This window comes from Manis pentadactyla, chromosome 4 (assembly GCF_030020395.1).
Source record: "Manis pentadactyla isolate mManPen7 chromosome 4, mManPen7.hap1, whole genome shotgun sequence".
NCBI lineage: Eukaryota > Metazoa > Chordata > Mammalia > Pholidota > Manidae > Manis > Manis pentadactyla.
Window position 1 is genome coordinate 14089089 of NC_080022.1, and position 7475 is coordinate 14096563.

A 7475-nucleotide genomic window follows, 5' to 3' on the forward strand; every position below is an offset into this window, starting at 1 on the left:
CCAAAAAAGACAAAAACAGAGAACACTACATGCCCAGTAATTCTCTAGACAAGTCAGAAGAATATGGAGTGGAAGTGGACACTGGGATCAGGTTCTCTTTCTCATTAGTTACTAGGTTTTAGGCATTTCTTTGGATGGATCCCTTTGCCCAGCATCTTTGAAACACCACTTGGTGTTTTGAGAAACTGGTCAGGCTCAGTGAGGGAATGTTCTGGGCAAAGGCCAGCCAAAGGAAGCATTGGCTGTTTGCTTTAATCCAGAGTACTTTGTATTCCTGCCTTGTAGCTCTTAGCAGAGACTGGCCCAAAGCACAATGCCCCATCTTGTCCCCACTCCCTGCCCCCATCTCAAATCAACCTTCAGAAAGTTCCAGCTTGTTGGCAAAGGCACACATTTCTGTTCTACTTTAAGTTTTGTTAGAAATTCAAGTCCTCTGGGGCCCTGTTCCCTTGTGGTGTTGTGAAATTTTGACTTTGCTTCTTGTCTGCCCTTCTGGAACCAAATACAAGGAAATTCATGGGTTTAGGGAGAGAATGATGGGAACCCAACTGGGCACAGGATGCTAGGATAGAGCTGTGGCGCCCCAAAAATGGCCTGCTCTGCCAACATATATAAATACATACAGTCTGAGCTTGACACTGTGTAATTTGGCCCAGAACAATACGTATTTTGAAGTCATTTAGGTGAGTGACTGGCATTCACAGTACCCAGTCGGTGAGCCTCCATCAGGCTGCATCTGCCTGATGTGGAGGTGGCCCTTGTTCTGGAGGACGTCTCAGAACCCACGCTGTGGGGCTGTCTCCTTCCGTGAGTGTCATCCTCTCACCCATTTCAAAGGAGCCGAGGGTACAGTCTTGAAATCCTGCTTGTAGGAAATGCAGAGATTAGCAATGAAGACAGTGTCTATGTCGTTCTGCTTTTTCAGTTTTTCCAAACCTCAGTGTTTACATTTTTTTTTAATGTAACCAAGCCATAATTACATTTTACTTGTCATGGTTCAATCTGATTGTATTGTTGAAAGACTATTTTTGAGCCTGTCCAAATAAACTCTGCAAAGTATTTCCACAAGGATGAACTTCACGGGGCAGAAACAGCCTCCATCCTCAGTGGTCCTGAGACAGTTGGTTTTCTGCTGCATGCTTTCTGATGACATAAATGCCAAGGGGTGGAAGGGAGAAAGTGGAAAGTCTAAGTCCCAAAAGGAATTTTAAATGTAGAATAACAAGCTCATCTGGAAGCCATCTCCACTTTTCTCTGTAAGTGTGCTCCAAACACCACTCCCCTTCGGACACCAAAGGGCGATGTAGGGCAGGAACAGGGCAGAGGCGCCCGCTCTCCCTGGGCAGCCTCTGGTGGAACAAGTGTGAGAGTCGGTAGTAACTTACAGCGGGAGAGTGCCTTGAAGGAAGAGGAAGGACGGGACCAAGGGGACAAGCAAGGCTATACAGAGGAGAGGGTGGGGGATTCAGGTCAAGGACCTGGGTCCAAGTTCCTACTCTACTACTTGCTTGCCATATGACCCGATGGGTAGCGCTTCTCAACCTCTTCAAACATCAGGTTCCTCATCTGTAAAGGGAGGAAAAATAATTTCTGCCTTACAGGCTTTGAGGGTCAACTATATGTGCTAAAGCAAGTATTAAAAAGTATTAAAGTTGCTGTTTGAATTATAATAGAGTGCATGGTATTAATGGGAGTCGGGACTGTCCCAGAACAGAAAGCATAAACCTTGCACTTGTGGAATTGACCCCAAGAGTCTAACTTAGCAAGATCTGAGCGAGAGAATGGGTACCTCGAATGAGTTCCTGGTAATAAGAAACCTAACACTGTTAGAAAACACTGTGCTTCCTCATGAGTATCAATATCATTTGTTTTGACTACTTCATTGAAGTACACACCAGTAAAGCCGTGGTGGCTTTTCTCCTGAAACTGCACTTAACTTTTTAAAAATCAGAGTTGTTTAACTGAGAACACAGTCTCAGTCCTAGGCTAAGAAGGGGTTGGGGAAGAGGACACTGGAGTAGAATGGGAACCTGAGAACTCCTCAAGGAGCTTCCAGCATGGGAAGAAACAGGACTGTGACTGGAACATTAGCATTCAGGGTAATTGGCTTCAATTTTGTGATCCTCACTTAAGGAGTTCAGAGCTGGAAGATAACCAGTGGGGAAGGCAATGTCAAGAATTCTTGGGGGAATTCAGGAGTGGGCAGGAGACGAGTCTTTAATAGGGAAGAAACTGGAACTAGGAAAAGGAACTAATACCAGCTGTCAAGTCGTCTTTCTGGAGTCCTGGTCTAGCCAGTTTCAGCCAGGCAGGACTTTGTTTGATCACTTCCAGTGAACATATAATAATAGTATTTATTGGGCACATACTTTCTAAGGCTTTGCATATACCATGATGCTAATTTTTATAACAATCCTATGAGAGAAGTACTATTGTCTCCATTTTGTAGATGAAGGAACAGATTTTGAAAGTATAAATTAACTTTCCCAAGGGCAAGCAGCTAAGAAGTGATGTAGGCAGGATTTTTACCCAATTCCAGAACATAGACTCTGAACTAACTGCTTATGCTGGCTGAAAGCTGTTTAAACTGGAAAGGGTCTTTCAGAGGGATCTGATCCAGTTTAAACCTGATTTGACCACACTTGAACTAGTTGAAATTGGTCAGAGTGAGTTTCATTGGGTTTAAGTTGATTTTAAAAAGTTGATCAAATTTGAAATCAGCTGTGTCTATTTTTTTTTAATTCGTATGTTTACTAACTAGAAACATGTAATTGCCAATAAGAGCGTCAGGTCAGTGTTACTGATGAGTTTTGCTCACTCTTACAAATGTAATAAAGCATCATGACATTTTATTGACCTATGCGTTTTAAGAACTGACTTTTCAACTTTTTTAAAAAGACAGTTTACAAACAGTAAAATGCACCCATTACTAGGTAGAAAATGAAAACACTTTTTATAATATATACTGGTAATGTTTACTAACTTTATATTTTGCTATTAAGGGGAGATATTTATTGTAACTTTTGATTTTGATGTAGTTTTACAGAGAAAAGTTGGAAAAACAATACAAAGAACTCTTGTACACTTTACGCATTTTCACAAATTGTTCACATTTTCCTCATTTACTTTATCATTCTGTATGTGTATGTGTGTGTATAGAATTTTTGAGCCATTTGAGAAAAAGTTGGAGACATCATGCCCATTTACACCTAAATGCTTCAATATATATTTTCTAAGAGTTAGGATATTCATATAACCATAATAGTGCAGTTATCAAAAGCAGGAAGTTAACATTGGTACAATAGTATTATCTAATCATCAGTACATGTTCAAGTTTTGTAAACTGTCAATATATTATCTCCCCATTTCTGCAATCCAGGATCATGAATAGTATTTAGTTGTGGAGTCTCTTTAATCTAGAACTGTTCATCAGCCTTTTTTTCCTTGATTTTGACGTTTTTGAAGAGCGTAAGCTGGTTATTTTGTAGTTCTCAGTTTGGGTCTGTCTCATGTTTCCTTATGCTTTGATTCAGATTTTTTGATTTGGGTAGAGAAGGTGTGTCATTTTCAATGTATCGTGTCAGGAGGCACAGTATGTGCACTGGTCCCAACAGTAGTGGTGTGAACTTCGGTTACTTGGTTAAAGTGCTGTTGGCCTGGTTTCTCCACTGTAAATTTATTATTCTTGTCTTTGTAATTAGTAAGTGAACTGTAGGGAGATAACTTTCGAGAATGTAAATATCCTGTTCTTCATCAAGCCCTCATTAGTTTTAGCATCATTGATGATCTTCTAAATTCATTATTCCTTACTATCTGACATTCTATGATGAACTTCCCCTTCTCCCCAGTTTATTTGTTCATTTATTCATATCATTATGGACTTGTGGATTCTCATTGTATTAAACTGATTATAATCCATGACTGTCCGTATTTATTACCCAGACTGCCCAGATATGTTAGTAGTCACTCTGTCAAGCTGGACCCTATATCCTTTGACATGCCCGCTCTAAGCACAAGATAGTCCAGACTCCTCTTGTATTTGCTTTACCCCAGCCTTGGAATCAGCCATTTTTCCAAGGAGCCCTAGCTCCTTTTAGCAGAGAATGAGTTAAAAACCAAGATCTGTAGGTGTGCTCATTGCTATGAGTGTGTCATTGTCTCTGGGCCTCTCAGGAGACAGCTAGAAGTCGGTGTGTGTGTGTGTGTGTGTGTGTGTGCATGTGTGAATGACCCTGACTATGCACTGATATCCTAAGTCCAAATCCTAAGGATTGGTCTAGCCTTGCCCCATCCATATTTATAACTCCCTTATCTAACAATGAGAAACCTGGCTCTAGGGATCTAATTTCTAAAGAGCAGTATTTGTAAATAGATCTCCTTGGCTCCTGTGTGTGCCGAGGGGTGGGACTAGACTGTGATTCTTTGAGAGAGTCAGGGTACATGGGAGTTCTCCTGCCCGGCTTGTCTTTGCCTGTCTGCCTTTGTCTTCCACTTTCTGTCACCTTTGCCATCTACCTCTTCCTTGGTCTGTATCTCTAGATGTGATCAAGACCCAGAGTACATATCTGATACCATATTTATGGAATAGTTTTATTATTGCTACTTTTCAGTTAGGTAGTTGAGTTTAATGTTTTCTGTATTTTTTAAACCCCTAAGTTAACTTGCTTTTTAAGTGGGTGGCCCTGACTGATCATTTCTATGGGTCAGTGACTTCCAGTTGGAAGAAAGGCTTCCCCGAATTCTCACTATAGAGCATCTTCTGTTCTCATCTGAGCCACTTCCCTGGGTCACTGTGTAATCATGAGAAAGTCACTTGATCCCTCTGGGCTTCATTGTAAGATGGTTATAATGATCCTTTCCTGCTACACAGAACAAATGTGTGGTCAGGCACTCTGTTACTGAGGAGAAAAGTGAAGTAGCCAGCTTAACAATAATATTTTATAATCTAATCAATTATGTAACAAATTATGATGAAAAGAGTCATCATTTAAACTGAAGGTATGTCAATTATGATAGCAGGTGATAAACTCTTATATTACGTAAGTAAAAAAGAGGCCCTACCCTTCCAGACTGTACTTCACTTTTCTCTATGGTGGACTTATGGATAAAACCCAAGTTCCACTTGTTTTACCAGGAAAAGTCCTGTCAACGATTATAAGGTAATTACAGATCTTTCCTCAATCCATTTAGATATCTTCCTGGAAGATGAGATAGAGCCACAGAAGGTGAAGCATAGAACATGCTTATCAGTAGCCCCATCTGTTAAGGTTTCTTGGCTTTTTTCCCTAGGCCCCAGAAACCAGCCCTAAAATTTTTTGGTTTGGACCTATGATCCGTAAAGCCTTGTTCTGTGAAGGAAGGAGAGCCTTGGGAGATTTCTTTCACCTTGCCAGAATCTTCCAATGGCCTCTCAGCCTTCAGCCTCTCGCACTGCCGCCAGTATTAACACTGTTAATTTTCGTTTTGATTCAGAAATTTTCAGTGGCTCTCCAATGATGCACAGAATATAGGTCCACATTTCTTAGCCTAGCATTCAAGGCCCCCCACCATCTAGCTCTATCTCTTGTCTCCTACTATATGCCCACTACTCCCTCCATGCAGTAAGTTAGAGACTAAGAACAGGGGCTCTGGAGCCACACTTTCAGGGTTTGAATTCAAATTCAGACACTTAGTTGTTATGGGGCCTTGGAAGTCACTTGCTCTGTCCATACTTGGTTTCTTCACCTGTAAATGAGAATGATGATGATAATACCTACCTCAAAAGGTTATGATAAGAGTGAATTACTAGATGAAAAGCCTTTTGAACAGTGCCTGGTATATAGTAATGTTAGACCGTATAATTATTATTGCCCCCTTTTAATCTAGTCACCACACGGCAGCCAGTATTAAAACATAAATTAGATTGTATCAGTCCTCTGCTCAAAACCTTCCAATGTCTTCTCATCCCATTTGGAGATAAAGACAAAATCAATACCATGGACTCCCAGGCTCTACAAGATCTTGCCTCCTGGTAGCTATCTGACCTTGACTCCTACTACCCTCTCTCTTGCTCCTCTGCTGCAGTCGTTTTGTCCTTGCTGTGCCTGAGCACACTGCTGCATCCCACCTCGGGGATGTTTGTACTTGTTCTGTGCTGAGACCACTCTTCTCCCAGTATCCACACGACTCGTTCCCTCATCCCCCTCAAGTCTTTACTCAACTTCTCCTCTTTACTCAGTGAGACCTTCCCCGATCACATGGTTGTAACCCTTGCGGCCATCCACACCCTAACCCACTTCTCTGCTTTATATTTCTCTCTGGCATTTATCACTAACTTTGTTTATACCTCTGCCTACATGTTTTGTTGGTTGTCTGTTTCCTCCCACTTGAATGTAAGTAAGCTCCCTGAGGTCAGAGATTTTTATTTTTTTATTTTTTAAATTGCCGTATCCCTAGCACCTGGGCAGAGCCTGGCATGTAGTAGGCACTCAATAATAATATTTTGCTGAGTAACTGGATATTAGTGTATTAACTATGTTTCAGTCAAACTAGTGATTCCTGAAACATTTTCCTAGAGGTGACAAATTCATTCAAACAAATAAACGTAATGTCACAAAACAAACGTATCCATTTGGTGGTGACTGCTTGGAAGAGCTGTGGTAAGGATTCTGAAGCTATTTTGGGTCCAGTCCAGAAAGTGTTATGTTAATGGTGTCTGCTGTGGTGCTGTGGAGGTCTGAGGGCCACATATTTGTCAAATGCAAACCCTTGTTTCTGGGCCTTTCTTTCTTAGTATGGATGCTTTCTCAACTTGCCCAAGTCTTGCTCATACTTCAAGCCACCATTCAGATCCTACCTCCTCCAGCAAGTCTTTCCTGGCACCTCAGCCCCCTGGGCCTTTTCCCGTCTCTGAACTCCTGTGGCCTCGTGCCTGGACAGCTTCCTTGGCAATGTGCTCTTCCTTTGCTTTGCTACTTCCCATTATTTGTGTGTCTGCCCTTTTCCCGTACAGGGCACGCCTCATGCCTTACTCTAGCTCCAGTACTTGGCACTGTGCTGGACACTTTGTAAGTGGTCCAAAAAATATGTTTTGGTCATGACTTTTTGGAAGGTAAGTAGCAAACTCCTTCAAATCAGTTTAAGATTATAAGATACTGGTGAAGCTCAGCGATTCCAAGGAAAGGCAAGAGCCAAGCCTTTGGTAGCTTCTTCAGCAGCCAGAGTTCTCTAGAATCTGCCCTTGATGTGATTCAGCTCCCCACCACCTAGCTTCTCAGCTCAGGTTCTTCAGAAAGGGGACCTGATTGGCCCAGGCTTGGTCTGGTGCCCACCCTGGTCTGGCGCTCTGACCAGAAGGCAGGTTCATGGAGAGCAAACTCGGCTGCTGGGGTGCCCCGTGTTGATTTGTGGATGTGGTTGGAGGCTGGTTCCTTAGTAGAGGGGAAGGACAGACACCCAGATGATACTCTTTTGTTCCTTTTTTCTACTTCCCATGT